The 17,119-nt window shown below is 47.7% G+C and overlaps 1 non-coding gene across 1 annotated transcript; it reads right to left on the bottom strand.

The window, feature by feature from the left end:
• Positions 1–774: 774 nt before the first annotated feature.
• On the bottom strand, positions 775–846 carry Trnad-guc (transfer RNA aspartic acid (anticodon GUC)). The gene has a single exon. It is a non-coding gene; the product is annotated as a tRNA-Asp (tRNA).
• Positions 847–17,119: the final 16,273 nt, after the last annotated feature.

Below are 17,119 nucleotides of genomic sequence, written 5' to 3'. Positions count from 1 at the left end.
ACGTCCACTGCTGGACAAAGGCCTTCCCCAAGGATTTCCACAAAGACCGGTCCTGCGCCGCTCGCATCCAGGCGCCTCCCGCGACCTTCACCAAATCGTCGGTCCACCTAGTTATTTACTTGTTCTCCATTAATTATGTGGCTTCTTCTTACCTGCAGTCCTAAATAATTAATAATCTTAATGGCCTGGATGACTACACAACGGTTACTGCAAAAATAAACATGATAATTATGTTACTCTTTATCATAATTTGAAAAAGACTAATTTTTGTCCGATTATTTTTCGCAAACAAAACCTTATAACACGTCTGTATGCTTAAAAAAAACTTTAATAATACAATAATTTTCTCCACCAGCGGCGGAGACCGGGCAGGGCAACGAGGAGTTACTCCGATTCGCGCCCGATTCACCATGGACTCTATTCTACGACATGGAAGCCATGTTCCCTGAGAAGAAGACGCAGCCAGAGCCACCGCCTAAGGACGAAAATGTGAGTATTTTGTACCTAACACAATCATCATCATCATTTCAGCCATAGGACGTCCACTGCTTTTTATTTATAACTTATTTATATGTTTTGGCAATTTATATTTATTTTTCAAAAATAATGTAACAAACAAACATTAAAAGTATAATTTTATCACAACGTAATATTACAAAATCATCGGTTTACATTTTAACCACTAAAAATTTTTTTTAAATTATTTAGATCTTGCAAATGTACTATATTTAATTTTAAATAAGTAAAAAAGTAAAATAAAAAATGCAAAAAGTTCTCTCCGGCGGGGAATCGAACCCCGGTCTCCCGCGTGACAGGCGGGGATACTGACCACTATACTACCGAAGACTTGGAAGAAGCGGTAAAATTAGTAGTCGGTATGCGCCGCCAACCGAAGCGTAGTATGACGTCATTTGAGTGCTTGCTAACGAAATTCTACAAAGTGCTGAATAGCGCCATCTATCAATAGCTTTATGAACTTTGTTGTCTCGAATGACTTGTGCAAGTCTTCGAACCGAAAAGTATCCAACATAGAGAGCGTAATATTGTTTTCGTATTCGTTTCATTATAGAAAAAAAATATATTATTCGTAATAATTTAGGGCATAATAATTGGAAAGTCTGGTAATTTTCTCATAAATGTCAAGCAGTTATTTTACAGCTCGATTTTCTTCAAGAGTCGTCCATCCAACCTATGAATTTTCTTTAGTATTATATTATCTGTGGTATTGTAAATCTATGTCTTCATTAGCTCATGATTGGCATTTAAATTCACAATTAATTTTATTTTCTGCCCCCAGGACATAACAAAAGTAAAGGTGGACGTCGACCAGCTGCGGACTCTATCAGAACTGGGCATCGACGTAGAGTACCTGGCGGAGCTGGAAGACGACATCGCGGCGTCGCAGCACGACTACGGCATCGGGCCCGCATTGAGACACACCTGCGAGCTGCTGCAACGCCTGGAGAGGGAGCAGCGGGAGCGGTGAGTGTCTCCTGGCTGACATATGCTAGTCAGGGCCGTCTTTAATATACTAGGGACCCTGGGCACTTAAGGATCAAGGTCACAGACGACCAGCTGCGGACTTTATCAGAGCTGGGCATCGACGTGGAGTTCTTAGCGGAGTTGGAAGACGACATCGCGGCGTCGCAGCACGACTACGGCATCGGGCCCGCATTGAGACACACCTGCGAGCTGCTGCAACGCCTGGAGAGGGAGCAGCGGGAGCGGTGAGTGTCTCCTGGCGGCCATATGCTAGTCAGGGCCGTCTTTAATATACTAGGGACCCTGAGCACTTAAGGATCTGCTGCAACGCCTGGAGAGGGAGCAGCGGGAGCGGTGAGTGTCTCCTGGCGGCCATATGCTAGTCAGGGCCGTCTTTAATATACTAGGGACCCTGAGCACTTAAGGATCTGCTGCAACGCCTGGAGAGGGAGCAGCGGGAGCGGTGAGTGTCTCCTGGCGGCCATATGCTAGTCAGGGCCGTCTTTAATATACTAGGGACCCAGGGCACTTAAGGATTTGCTGCAACGCCTGGAGAGAGAGCAGCGGGAGCGGTGAGTGTCTCCTGGCTGACATATGCTAGGCAGGGCCGTCTTTAATATACTAGGGGCCCTGGGCACTTAAGGATCTGCTGCAACGCCTGGAGAGGGAGCAGCGGGAGCGGTGAGCGTCTCCTGGCTGACATATGCTCGTCAGGGCCGTCTTAAATATACTAGGGACCCTGGGCACTTAAGGATCTGCTGCAACGCCTGGAGAGGGAGCAGCGGGAGCGGTGAGTGTCTCCTGGCTGACATATGCTCGTCAGGGCCGTATTTAATATACTAGGGACCCTGGGCACTTAAGGATCAAGGTCGCTTGGTCGCTGAGTCGACCAGCTGCGGACTTTATTAGAGCTGGGCATCGACGTGGAGTTCTTAGCGGAGCTGGAAGACGACATCGCGGCGTCGTAGCATGACTACCGCATCGGGCCCGCATTGAGACACACCTGCGAGCTGCTGCAACGCCTGGAGAGAGAACAGCGGGAGCGGTGAGTGTCTCCTGGCTGACATATGCTAGGCAGGGCCGTCTTTAATATACTAGGGGCCCTGGGCACTTAAGGATGTGCTGCAACGCCTGGAGAGAGAGCAGCGGGAGCGGTGAGTGTCTCCTGGCTGACATATGCTAGGCAGGGCCGTCTTTAATATACTAGGGACCCTGAACACTTAAGGATCTGCTGCAACGCCTGGAGAGAGAGGAGCGGTGAGTGTCTCCTGGCTGACATATGCTAGGCAGGGCCGTCTTTAATATACTAGGGACCCTGGGCACTTAAGGATCTGCTGCAACGCCTGGAGAGGGAGCAGCGGGAGCGGTGAGTGTCTCCTGGCTGACATATGCTCGTCAGGGCCGTCTTTAATATACTAGGGACCCTGAGCACTTAAGGATCTGCTGCAACGCCTGGAGAGAGAGGAGCGGTGAGTGTCTCCTGGCTGACATATGCTAGGCAGGGCCGTCTTTAATATACTAGGGGCCCTGGGCACTTAAGGATCAAGGTCGCTGGGTCGCAGACGACCAGCTGCGCACGCTATCAGAGCTGGGCATCGACGTGGAGTTCTTAGCGGAGTTGGAAGACGACATCGCGTCGTCGCAGCACGACTACGGCATCGGGCCCGCATTGAGACACACCTGCGAGCTGCTGCAACGCCTGGAGAGGGAGCAACGGGAGCGGTGAGTGTCTCCTGGCTGACTCCTGGTCACTTGACTTACTTGACAATGTCCTATGACCCGTAGATGGGGCAGAGGGCGTACGCGTCCACAACAGACCTCCATCGCGTTCGGTCTTGAGCTTCGCGTTTGATCTCGTTCCGTGTCTTGTCGATCTTCTTAGCCTAATCTGCTACAGTGCGCCGCCAAGTTTGTGCACTTATTGTAGGTGCATAAAATAAAAGCAGCGATAGTTTCCGTCGCGCCGCTATAAATGTTATGTATTTTTTGACAACAATAGGAGCCTAGCGTAACCAAACTGTGTGTATGTGCCGGATGTCCACTAGAGGCAGCCTCAACGGTTACTCTCTCTTACACACACACACGCACACACACACACACACACACACACACACACACACACACACACACACACACACACACACGAGTAGGTACCTATTAACCAAAGCTATAGTACTTAATTAAAATTGTTTGGCACTATCAACTAAATTACAACTGTTAAATTAAATTGGTGGAAGAATTAGCGTCTGTCACACAGTTTAAATGTAACTAGTATAGACGTTAATGAACCCTATCTTAATACAGCTCCTATTATTAAATGTAATTTTTTCGTGAAGATACCATGAGCATTGTTAAAGACACAATAAAGTTATTTATTTATTTTATTATTTAACCTCAGGCACGACTCGTTGCGAGGAAAAATATGTCGCCGCGGACTGAGCCTCATTTTGTCGCTCAGGACGAGGCAGCCGCTCAGCCCGAGGCTGCCTCTAGTACATACGCGTCTTATAAAATACATTTTTGTCTCTTCGCAGGCTGTCAGCGCCGCCGCCGTGGCACTTATCTCTGATACCAAGACCTTCTGGCTCGGAGCGCGAGGTGGCGCGCCAGGTGACGTCATGCCTGCGCGGCATGGTGGCGCGCGTGCCGCCGCGACACGTGGCGCCGCTGCACAGCGTCCGCAAGGCCATGGGCGTCACCCTGGACCACCTGGGTGAGTCCCCGGAGACTGTCTCTCATAGCGACCCTCGGGCTCGGAGCGCGCCAGGTGACGTCATGCCTGCGCGGCATGGACCACCCTGGACCACCTGGGTGAGTCCCCGGAGACTGTCCCTCATAGCGACCCTCGGGCTCGGAGCGCGCCAGGTGACGTCATGCCTGCGCGGCATGGACCACCCTGGACCACCTGGGTGAGTCCCCGGAGACTGTCCCTCATAGCGACCCTCGGGCTCGGAGCGAGCCAGGTGACGTCATGCCTGCGCGGCATGGACCACCCTGGACCACCTGGGTGAGTCCCCGGAGACTGTCCCTCATAGCGACCCTCGGGCTCGGAGCGAGCCAGGTGACGTCATGCCTGCGCGGCATGGACCACCCTGGACCACCTGGGTGAGTCCCCGGAGACTGTCTCTCATAGCGACCCTCGGGCTCGGAGCGCGCCAGGTGACGTCATGCCTGCGCGGCATGGACCACCCTGGACCACCTGGGTGAGTCCCCCGGAGACTGACTCTCATCTAGCGACCCTCGGGCTCGGAGCGCGCCAGGTGACGTCATGCCTGCGCGGCATGGACCACCCTGGACCACCTGGGTGAGTCCCCGGAGACTGTCTCTCATAGCGAGCCTCGGGCTCGGAGCGCGCCAGGTGACGTCATGCCTGCGCGGCATGGACCACCCTGGACCACCTGGGTGAGTCCCCGGAGACTGTCTCTCATAGCGACCCTCGGGCTCGGAGCGAGCCAGGTGACGTCATGCCTGCGCGGCATGGACCACCCTGGACCACCTGGGTGAGTCCCCCGGAGACTGACTCTCATCTAGCGACCCTCGGGCTCGGAGCGCGCCAGGTGACGTCATGCCTGCGCGGCATGGACCACCCTGGACCACCTGGGTGAGTCCCCGGAGACTGTCTCTCATAGCGACCCTCGGGCTCGGAGCGAGCCAGGTGACGTCATGCCTGCGCGGCATGGACCACCCTGGACCACCTGGGTGAGTCCCCGGAGACTGTCTCTCATAGCGACCCTCGGGCTCGGAGCGCCAGGTGACGTCATGCCTGCGCGGCATGGGCGTCACCCTGGACCACCTGGGTGAGTCCCCGGAGACTGTCTCTCTTAGCGACCCTCGGGCTCGGAGCGCGCCAGGTGACGTCATGCCTGCGCGGCATGGTGGCGCGCGTGCCGCCGCGACACGTGGCGCCGCTGCACAGCGTCCGCAAGGCCATGGGCGTCACCCTGGACCACCTGGGTGAGTCCCCGGAGACTGTCTCTCATAGCGACCCTCGGGCTCGGAGCGCGCCAGGTGACGTCATGCCTGCGCGGCATGGACCACCCTGGACCACCTGGGTGAGTCCCCCGGAGACTGACTCTCATCTAGCGACCCTCGGGCTCGGAGCGCGCCAGGTGACGTCATGCCTGCGCGGCATGGACCACCCTGGACCACCTGGGTGAGTCCCCGGAGACTGTCTCTCATAGCGACCCTCGGGCTCGGAGCGCGCCAGGTGACGTCATGCCTGCGCGGCATGGACCACCCTGGACCACCTGGGTGAGTCCCCCGGAGACTGACTCTCATCTAGCGACCCTCGGGCTCGGAGCGCGCCAGGTGACGTCATGCCTGCGCGGCATGGACCACCCTGGACCACCTGGGTGAGTCCCCGGAGACTGTCTCTCATAGCGACCCTCGGGCTCGGAGCGCGCCAGGTGACGTCATGCCTGCGCGGCATGGACCACCCTGGACCACCTGGGTGAGTCCCCCGGAGACTGACTCTCATCTAGCGACCCTCGGGCTCGGAGCGCGCCAGGTGACGTCATGCCTGCGCGGCATGGACCACCCTGGACCACCTGGGTGAGTCCCCGGAGACTGTCTCTCATAGCGACCCTCGGGCTCGGAGCGAGCCAGGTGACGTCATGCCTGCGCGGCATGGACCACCCTGGACCACCTGGGTGAGTCCCCCGGAGACTGACTCTCATCTAGCGACCCTCGGGCTCGGAGCGCGCCAGGTGACGTCATGCCTGCGCGGCATGGACCACCCTGGACCACCTGGGTGAGTCCCCGGAGACTGTCTCTCATAGCGACCCTCGGGCTCGGAGCGAGCCAGGTGACGTCATGCCTGCGCGGCATGGACCACCCTGGACCACCTGGGTGAGTCCCCGGAGACTGTCTCTCATAGCGACCCTCGGGCTCGGAGCGCCAGGTGACGTCATGCCTGCGCGGCATGGGCGTCACCCTGGACCACCTGGGTGAGTCCCCGGAGACTGTCTCTCTTAGCGACCCTCGGGCTCGGAGCGCGCCAGGTGACGTCATGCCTGCGCGGCATGGTGGCGCGCGTGCCGCCGCGACACGTGGCGCCGCTGCACAGCGTCCGCAAGGCCTTGGGCGTCACCCTGGACCACCTGGGTGAGTCCCCGGAGACTGTCTCTCATAGCGACCCTCGGGCTCGGAGCGCGCCAGGTGACGTCATGCCTGCGCGGCATGGACCACCCTGGACCACCTGGGTGAGTCCCCCGGAGACTGACTCTCATCTAGCGACCCTCGGGCTCGGAGCGCGCCAGGTGACGTCATGCCTGCGCGGCATGGTGGCGCGCGTGCCGCCGCGACACGTGGCGCCGCTGCACAGCGTCCGCAAGGCCTTGGGCGTCACCCTGGACCACCTGGGTGAGTCCCCGGAGACTGTCTCTCATAGCGACCCTCGGGCTCGGAGCGCGCCAGGTGACGTCATGCCTGCGCGGCATGGACCACCCTGGACCACCTGGGTGAGTCCCCGGAGACTGTCTCTCATAGCGACCCTCGGGCTCGGAGCGAGCCAGGTGACGTCATGCCTGCGCGGCATGGACCACCCTGGACCACCTGGGTGAGTCCCCGGAGACTGTCTCTCATAGCGACCCTCGGGCTCGGAGCGCCAGGTGACGTCATGCCTGCGCGGCATGGGCGTCACCCTGGACCACCTGGGTGAGTCCCCGGAGACTGTCTCTCTTAGCGACCCTCGGGCTCGGAGCGCGCCAGGTGACGTCATGCCTGCGCGGCATGGTGGCGCGCGTGCCGCCGCGACACGTGGCGCCGCTGCACAGCGTCCGCAAGGCCTTGGGCGTCACCCTGGACCACCTGGGTGAGTCCCCGGAGACTGTCTCTCATAGCGACCCTCGGGCTCGGAGCGCGCCAGGTGACGTCATGCCTGCGCGGCATGGACCACCCTGGACCACCTGGGTGAGTCCCCCGGAGACTGACTCTCATCTAGCGACCCTCGGGCTCGGAGCGCGCCAGGTGACGTCATGCCTGCGCGGCATGGTGGCGCGCGTGCCGCCGCGACACGTGGCGCCGCTGCACAGCGTCCGCAAGGCCTTGGGCGTCACCCTGGACCACCTGGGTGAGTCCCCGGAGACTGTCTCTCATAGCGACCCTCGGGCTCGGAGCGCGCCAGGTGACGTCATGCCTGCGCGGCATGGACCACCCTGGACCACCTGGGTGAGTCCCCGGAGACTGTCTCTCATAGCGACCCTCGGGCTCGGAGCGAGCCAGGTGACGTCATGCCTGCGCGGCATGGACCACCCTGGACCACCTGGGTGAGTCCCCGGAGACTGTCTCTCATAGCGACCCTCGGGCTCGGAGCGCCAGGTGACGTCATGCCTGCGCGGCATGGGCGTCACCCTGGACCACCTGGGTGAGTCCCCGGAGACTGTCTCTCTTAGCGACCCTCGGGCTCGGAGCGCGCCAGGTGACGTCATGCCTGCGCGGCATGGACCACCCGGGACCACCTGGGTGAGTCCCCGGAGACTGTCTCTCATAGCGACCCTCGGGCTCGGAGCGCGCCAGGTGACGTCATGCCTGCGCGGCATGGACCACCCTGGACCACCTGGGTGAGTCCCCGGAGACTGTCTCTCATAGCGACCCTCGGGCTCGGAGCGCGCCAGGTGACGTCATGCCTGCGCGGCATGGACGACCCTGGACCACCTGGGTGAGTCCCCCGGAGACTATCTCTGTCCGACTGGCGCGCCAGGTGACTTCGTTCCTGCGAAACATCATCATCATCATCTCAGCCATAGGACGGCCACTGCTAAACATAGGCCTCCCCCAATGCTTTCCATGTTGCCCGGTTGGTAGCGGCCTGCGTCCAGCGCCTTCCTGCTACCTTTATGATGTCGTCGGTCCACCTTATGAGTGGACGCCACACGCTGCGTTTTCCGGTACGCGGCCTCCACTCCAGAACCTTGCTGCCCCATCGGCCGTCAGTTCTGCGTACTATGTGCCCTGCCCATTGCCACTTCATTAGCTTGCTAATCCGTCGGGCTATGTCAGCGACTTTAGTTCGTTTACGAGGCATAAAATTATGATGTATACTCATAAACGATCCTAAACGAAACTATCGTGACCTGTATTGAGTCATAGTACCATCAACAAAGTTGACGCTTGAACACTTAAGGCTTCAATTTCTTCGCAGCGAATAGATCCAACCCCTACCATGTGTATTTTTTTTCTTTTTTTTAAGTAATGGACAAGACAAAATACAAATTGTGGGCGGGTCATTCCTCGGGTAAACGCAAAATTTTAAAATTGATCATGCGTCAACTTTATTGTTAGTAAGATGTTACAAAATGCTTGTATCAGATTTAATGATTGATATTTATTAACTTTAAAGTGGCTACTGTTTTTAAGCTAGCTTTGCTGTGCGATCAAGATGTTCAAGATTTATTTTCAAAAGAATATCATGTTTCAATGACAACCTCTAAGAAAGCGCGGGCGAATGATACATTTAGAATGTAAGATGTTTTGTTATTATTTGATAATTTAACTGTTTACGTACATAAATAATCTCTAATATCTAAATATTCTAGATACACCGATGGCAGTAGACGACTTTGAGCTGGAAATGCACGAGCCTCGCGACACCGCATCGGACCGCGACTCCCGTTCAAGCCACGACAAGTGACCGCGAACGAGCTTCAGCGATTGACCAAGAGATGGCGTTAAATTCGCTTTACATGGCGCTAAAAAAGTTTCATTATTTTTATGGTAATGGTAGAAAAAAGACTGCCGTGGGTTATATTCAATGATAAAATTGAATTAGTGCAAATAATATGATTAGAATAATATGCTGATAGTTTCTAAAACGAAAATAAACTTGTATTTGTATGGTATTAGATAATTTAGATGTACTTATTCTAAACTAATAATGTTAATTGTTAAGATAAGAATAACTACATAAAAGGAGAGTAAAATCTGATTTATCTGTAAAATCTTGTTTTCTTTTATAATATTTTCCTATAATAAAAGAAAGATTGTATACCTGTAATTTAAAAAATAATGTCCCACATATTTTCACACACACCATATTTCTAAGTTAGCGCCCTCTTGTGACATATTTCTGTACTTAATATCAGACATCGTCTTTGTTCGTTCACATCATGTTATTTTCAACCCTTAAACATAGTTCCCAAAACGAATGTAGATGTCGTTGTTACAGTTTCCATCTAAAACAAGAGATGGCGTCACTCTCCTCAAATTGAAAAATAATTTTGGTGAAAAGTTTTGAAGATGATGAAATTGAAGAAAATTCTACTATTCTGTGCCAGTACTACTCTAAGCGTGCGGGTAAGTCTGCATACTTTTTAAAATGAAATAATATGATTTTACAGTAGCTTGCTGAAACCCAATGGAGCTATTATAAGTATGTAATTTGCTTGAATGAAACCGAAAAGTAGGAAGGTATACCTAATGGCCTACTCTTTATACAAAGAAGAACAGTCATCTGTGACCCAGGCCCGACAGAAACGAGACATATCTCAGTTTTTTTGTCATGTCTAAATTAGTTAAATTATATATTTTTTATATTCGAAATCTATGTATAACACCAAATTATTACCCTTTGTTTTTGTTCAGGCGTCATACAAAAACTAATACAAAATGCCTATTTATCACCAAAATTGGTAAATGTATGTACCTAAATAGCTGCTATGGAATGTATCTAGGTGACCTGGAGATACAGCCGAATTATACAGGGTGGAAACGAGAAGTTACAATATCCAAAAATTCAATGTTACCAGCTTCCATAATCTGTAACCTATTATTGGTACCATTTGAAAGAGCTCGTTAAGCACTTTCAGAATCAGTAACTAGTTTTTCGATATCTTGTATAGTTTAGAAATAATCGAGTGAGATCACTTATCGTTCCATATGTATAACCACCCTGTATAATCCGGCTGTATCTCCAGGTCACCTAGATACATTCCATAGCAGCTGTAATAGACATTTAGGTAGGTACATACATTTACCAATTGTTGATAAATAGGCATTTTGTATTAAGTTTTTGTATAACGCCTGAACAAAACAAAGGGTAATATTTTGGTGTTATACATAGATTTCGAATATAAAAAATATATAATTTAACTAATTAAGACATGACAAAAAAACTGAGGTATGTCTCGTTTCTGTCGGGTCTGAGTTTTTTTTGTAAGGGGCGTGACCGTTCTTCTTTAATCATATAACGTTTTGCTAGGACAAAGGCCTTGGAGGAGGCCTTTGTCCAACAGTGGACGTCATTTGGCTGAAACGAACGAACGTTTTGCTATGATTAGGTACATATTTAAAAAAAATCTAGACCCACAGTCTTCTTGTGGATAACTGTGTTGGTTGTGTAATTACTTAAACTGTTATCATAAAGTTTGAATAGTAATTTTTATTACAACTCTGTTGTTGTCCTTAATAAAATAAAGTATTCGTCCAACAAGTAAGTTGGTAAGTAAATGATTGTTGTCCTTTAAGGTCTTCAATCCTTTGAAGCCTTTGAGGCTTGTGACACGAGTGAATGAAAGTGGCTGAAATATCAAAGGGTTTCCGAAGATTATGTAAGATTACTTTTTAGGGAAACTGCGCGAAGATTCCCTTCAAATTGACAACATGGAGAAATTAAAACAGTTTGTTTTGACAACCGATTAATTTCTCATTCTCAAATTAATAACAGTCATCCTTTTATATCGTGTTATTTGCCAAACTAAGTCTTAATCCGCATCTTCTCATTAAAGCATATTGTAATTAAAATTTGTAATACCTAAACTTATTAAAAAATAACTCTTCATGGATTTGCCATAAATACTGGATGCAGTCTGCACATATTCAGGCAAAGTGAAAAATACAACGAACAACCCCAAATAAAACCAGAGATAATGTAAATAAAAACTTGTAAAAACATATCATTGTTTGTTTAGATAAAAGTAGGCAGCTTTTTTACCCAGGAATATGCTCTCTGTCCATCTACCACGGGGAGACGGCAGGTTATATGGGGCTCAAACCCACTAAAACCTGGGATCAGGGGCGTAGCTACTAAGGGGCAAGGCGGGGCCAAGGGCTCAAGGGGCCCTTGTATCCTTACCAGAAAATCTCAATTGAACAGAACTTTGGAAATTTCTCCCATTTTCAAAATAAATAGAGAGAAATTGGAAAGTTGTATCAGGAGTAAGTAAGCTTAATGTCAATAAACTTGATAAAACCTCAGTTTAGATTGTAGTGGGGCCCCATTTTTTTTGCCCAGGGCCCTTGGTTACCTAGCTACGCCACTGCCTGGGATATTTTCTTCCTTCAGTCTATGTATATTTACCTCTATCACACCCACTATCATTTGTTTTAAATGTGACAGACAATACGAAGTCAATTTCCAACCAGCTACCTCAGCAGTGATCAATCAATAGCCAATCCACCTCCGACTACTTACTCCCGCGCCCGCCGCGTGCAATGCGCGTGTGACCGCGCGTGCGCGCGCTTCACACGCGCCGGGCCCCCTCGCATTCGCAAAGTGCGATTAAACACTTGATCTTTTATGGAATAGGAGTTAAAAGTGTGAAAATATTCGCACTTGGCTCACTTTTTAAGAATTAGAAGTTCATTTGTTATTTTTCTTACGTCAGAGGTAGATCTTTTGGCATACTCTGTAAGGTAGATTTACCACAAAAGTCCAGTAAACGAGGGTGACGTCGCAAAATTAAATCGTCAGTCCGTTTATACAATGTATTAACGGATTGATTGGGGTAGAGTGGATTTTGTTTAAATTTTCCATACTATTGACTCAACTCCATCAAAAATTTATAACATCATTAATAACAGCCGTTGAATGTCCACCGAAAATGAGCATCAAGCTTTCAAAACCCAACGGTAGTAATGACATTACTGTGAGTTTATTTTACCCATTATCGACTGTTTTAGTCAAATGTTATCGTAATGGAAATTTCTCGTATTGGAAATATTATCTTTCCTATAGTGAACATTAAACAATAGGTAGAAACCATACGCACTATTAATCGTCGTGCATATTATTTGCATTACACATCGAACAATCGCACCACCCCAACCACCCCCGTCACCTACATTCACACGGGAACCTATCTCTCTACGTAATCCCAAATAACATAAAACAAACCAATATAACCCCTATTACACACTGTTTAAGTCCACAAGTTGCACCCTAGGGAGCTTCCGAAAAGCTTAATTTGAACCAAATGAAACTTTATAATCGTTGTAATAGAGTGCCTTATGGTGATGGTACCATAATACGAGTAAGTAACATTTTTTACTGTAAATTATACTTGCCCCGTTAAGTTCAGTGGTATTGACTGATCGTAATTATACAATAGAATACGCTTCCATTTGATTTGTTTTGTTACACACGAAACGTGCCTTTTAAGAAGCTCGTTTTACATTTTATGGTATTGAAAACATTATGATTTTAGCTACGAGTACGTCCGTTGTCGTTAAATAATTTATTTTTGCACTTGTTTCGATAACGTGACAATTTAAATTAGGCTATATTATTACAAGTTACAGTGGCAAATGCCTTTATTGTATTTTTGGGAAAAAACGGGAAAAACACAAGAAATATTTATTAAACTTTAACTACCTTGAGCTACTAAAAGCCTGGGAGACCTTTCAAAGAATATCTTTTGTTGTTTAGTATGTTCGTCACTATGTGCATTCAATTTAAGCCGGCGATCGTACGCTCTACCTACCTCAGCTATATGTGCCTTTTTTACAAAATTATAAGGTTTTTTTATGCAGAACAAGGTAGGTATACCTACCTACCTTGTTTGACTGCCATCGTACATGAAAACCAAAAACTATGAGTATTTCTGAAAAACCTAAACTAAAATGGAAACCTTCGTGCCCAAAGTAATGTCACAAAAAGTATCAATTTAATCCAGTACACACACTTTCAGTTGATACGACACCTGTATTAAAATCCCACAAGGATTGTGGTGACCCAGTGACCTTTGGCGCGGCCTCCGTCCATTGACTCGACCCTTACCTACATAGACAAGGATCAGCAATTGGTTTACCTCCAAAGGTATAACCTAGAGCAGTGTTTTTCAAACCTGTGGGCCTCCATAGGGGAGTCGCGAAACCTCTATAGGTCGCGAGAGGTCGTAAAAACTACCTAGGTAGGTACCTCAGTAAAAAACAGTAAAGTTTTAAAGACAGATTTATCCAAAATCTAATTATGCAAATGCATAAAATGTTGTATGGATTGAAGTATTCGGTCCCTACAACATCTTTGTAACATTACAAATTCATGAAAAAAAGCAAACGGTCGGGGTGTCGCAAAATATTTTTTCATACTAGGGGGGACATGTCATGAAAAATATTGAAAAACACTGACCTAGAAGGACTAATCCGTCTGTGGTCAAAGACAAAGTAAATCTTGAGGGCTCTCGTCCTTTTTGATGTGTTTGGGTTGAGGAATCCCGGCTTTTTCAGCGGCCTTTACTCTCACAACTTGTTTTTCACATTTGGCATTATTCCACATAGCGCACTGAGGAACTTTTTCAAGGTCAGCTAAATCTTAATTTGAAAATGAGGCTAGAGATTACTTAAAATTTCTAAAAACTGCTGAAAATATGTTTGTTTTTTTTTTGTAATTGGATATCAGTAGCTGTGATTCGGTATCAGCAAGCGCTTAAGCAATTCAAGGTCTAAAGTTTATTTGACGTTATTATTATTTGTATCTACATTGCTCACTGTTTTCATATAATATATCTACGAAAAGTAGGTTGAAATGAAATAATAAACCTCAAAAACAAATAATTTCAAGTTGCGACTGTAACTCGTCTTAACAATTTTAATCCTAATCCCATATCACAAGCAAAGCAATATAAACCACTATCACAGCGAGACCCGGACACCCGGCGACCTGTGGGCTCAGTTCGTTGATCCACTCAGCCCGGTAGTTGCATGCACGACACAAATTGATTTTGCCACAAAGCTAGCCGTTGGAGAGCTTTCGGCTAACGCGTATTGATTGCATCCCTGCGCTACCTCCCCAATTGACTTACAAAATGTTATGCTGATATCTGATTCATCATCTCAGCCATAGGACGTCCACTGCTGAACATAGGCCTCCCCCAATGCTTTCCATGTTACCCGGTTGGTAGCGGCCTGCGTCCAGCGCCTTCCTGCTACCTTTATGATGTCGTCGGTCCACCTTGTGGGTGGACGTCTCACGCTGCATTTTCCGGTACGCGGCCTCTACTCCAGAACCTTGCTGCCCCATCGGCCGTCAGTTCTGCGTACTATGTGCCCTGCCCATTGCCACTTCAGCTTGCTAATCCGTCGGGCTATGTCAGTGACTTTAGTTCGTTTACGGATCTCCTCATTTCTGATTCGATCTCTTAGATCGATATCTGATTAAAATCTGTAAATACATTTGTTTTATCTAAATCTAATTAATGTTTCATTGCCTTGAAGCATGTTCTGGTATTTCAATTAGTGCTATTAAGTTCGTTCAGTGTAAAGTTTCAGCTGAATGTTAAATTAAACAGTAGACCTTCATGCTCGAATTCCATTGTTATCGAATAACGAAGAAGCGAAGTAGCGACCCGCCAGGCAATGTAATACTTGCTATGTTAACTATCGATTCAAACTAACTTATCTATATGATTAACTAGCAACCGCCAGTGACTTTTTACACGTGGATCCCGTTTTACCCTCTTAGGGGTGGAGTTTCGTAAAATCTGTTCTTAGTGAGCACCTACGTTCTAAAAGAAACCTCCATGCAAAATTTGAGACTCCTAGCACTTGTAGTTTCTGAGATTTCGTGATGAGTGACTGAGTCAGTCAGTCAATCAGTGACCATTCGCTTTTATAAATAGGTAAGTAGGTACCTACATACAAGTAAATAAAACTTTACTATATCAAATTGTTACTCTACGCCTAAAATATTCGCGTTGACCAATTACATCACTATGTTTGTATCAAAGTTAGTAACTTTGTCGCCAACCCAGAAACCGGTGGTAAATCACGTTGAAACGTCACACGCTTGTAAACACAATAACTCTGTAACGTAACACGAACGGAAGCTCGAGGCAAGCTTTGTCAGAACTACTTCCGAACTTTCAGGCTTTCAGCGACGTACGTAGTTAGCTAACACTCCCACTTCGCGCGTCGTAAACAAGTCGCTAGTTGACCCCAAAACTAAGCTTTAAGTTTAAACGGAGGTCCTTCACAGCGAGCACTCGAGAAACCTTTGAGAGCTTAAACGTTCGAGGGCTTTGGAAAAAGCTTGGCGCTTTTGAGAAAATGACGACTTGTGTTTTATAAATAAGTATTTTTTCTTAGCTAGGCTAATTGGCTAGTTTATTATGATAAAAGTCTTACACAAAGTATTGGGTACCCTATAACGTAAGTTTTCTCGTAGATATGGCTTTTAGCCCTAACGAAGGTAAATTGAAATTCAAAAGCCTAATTACAAAATTACTTAGTTTGTAAATAGTTTCATGAGTTTCAATAGACTCGCTTTTCAAAACGGCCCACCTTGCGAAATAAATAAGGACTTAACAGTGTCGGGCCGCGCTAAGTGCCCTGGGGTGCTCCACAAACTCCACAAACCGCAAAGAGAATTCTTGAGTGAGCTTCAGAACTTGAAGTTAAAGCGCTGCTTACGAAGACAGCTTATCTTGCTCAGTGTTATGTGCGAAACTAGTTCATGACGGTTTCCTGTGTTATTTCTCCCTGATTTTCTTACTTTTAAATGATTGTTTGATTTTTGTTTTGATTGTTTGAATAATGAAATGGTATTTTAAAAAGAAAGATGCAGATTTTTTTACGTCTATAACCTCATTTTCTTACTACAATTACCTACTCCTGTGGCTTTAAATTCCTTCACAAATATTTTATTCTAAGCAGGTACCTACTCTTCTTGTTTATTTTTGAATGGTAAAGGCTTTTGAGTCGCAAACATTCTTCCGTAGTCCATCACACATCAAACATGTTTATAGATCCGCGTTCAAGCTTAAAAATAAACCGTAGATAACCAGCAAAACAAACAAAAATATTGACTTAATTCCCACAAACGCATCGAAGGCTAATCAAACTCGCATAACACACAAAAGCTTATCTACAAAAGCTGCCTTCTACAAAGAACCGACCGACAAACTTACGTTTGCAGCCATAAATGTATGAAACAAGGCTTTTTACGTACTATTTTCGCCACTCGACTTCAACAGTAGCGCCTATTACTTGGGTTGCCAACTCGAACAATACAGTTAACCGCGTAAAAACCCATTCAATTTTAAACTCTACTCGTTTACATTAAAGCCTATCATTTTTTAGGCTGCACACCAAAGGGATGAATTTGGCACCTGTCAAAAAGTCCCACCGACTCTTCTCACGCCTACAAAAAACGGGTTACATCTTAAAGTCGAAAAAATATACTTTGAAGAGGTTTTTTGGTGATTTTTTAAGGCAAATCTGATCGGCTGAAGGTTGTGATATAATCTGTATTTACCGAACGCCCGAACTACTTTCAAAGGAATAGAACTAACGTGATATACCAAGGTTTAAGTAAATGAGTTATTCAACATAAGATCTTACCACAAAGCTGCTCAAAGAATTTGCATCTTATAAATAGGAAGCATGTTCTATTTCCTTGAGGCGGTTTTGTTTTCAATTAATTTCA

Source organism: Ostrinia nubilalis, chromosome 1, assembly GCF_963855985.1.
Source record: "Ostrinia nubilalis chromosome 1, ilOstNubi1.1, whole genome shotgun sequence".
Lineage (NCBI taxonomy): Eukaryota > Metazoa > Arthropoda > Insecta > Lepidoptera > Crambidae > Ostrinia > Ostrinia nubilalis.
The sequence above is the reverse complement of the archived record's forward strand: the minus strand, read 5'-3'. Positions and strand labels throughout refer to the sequence as shown.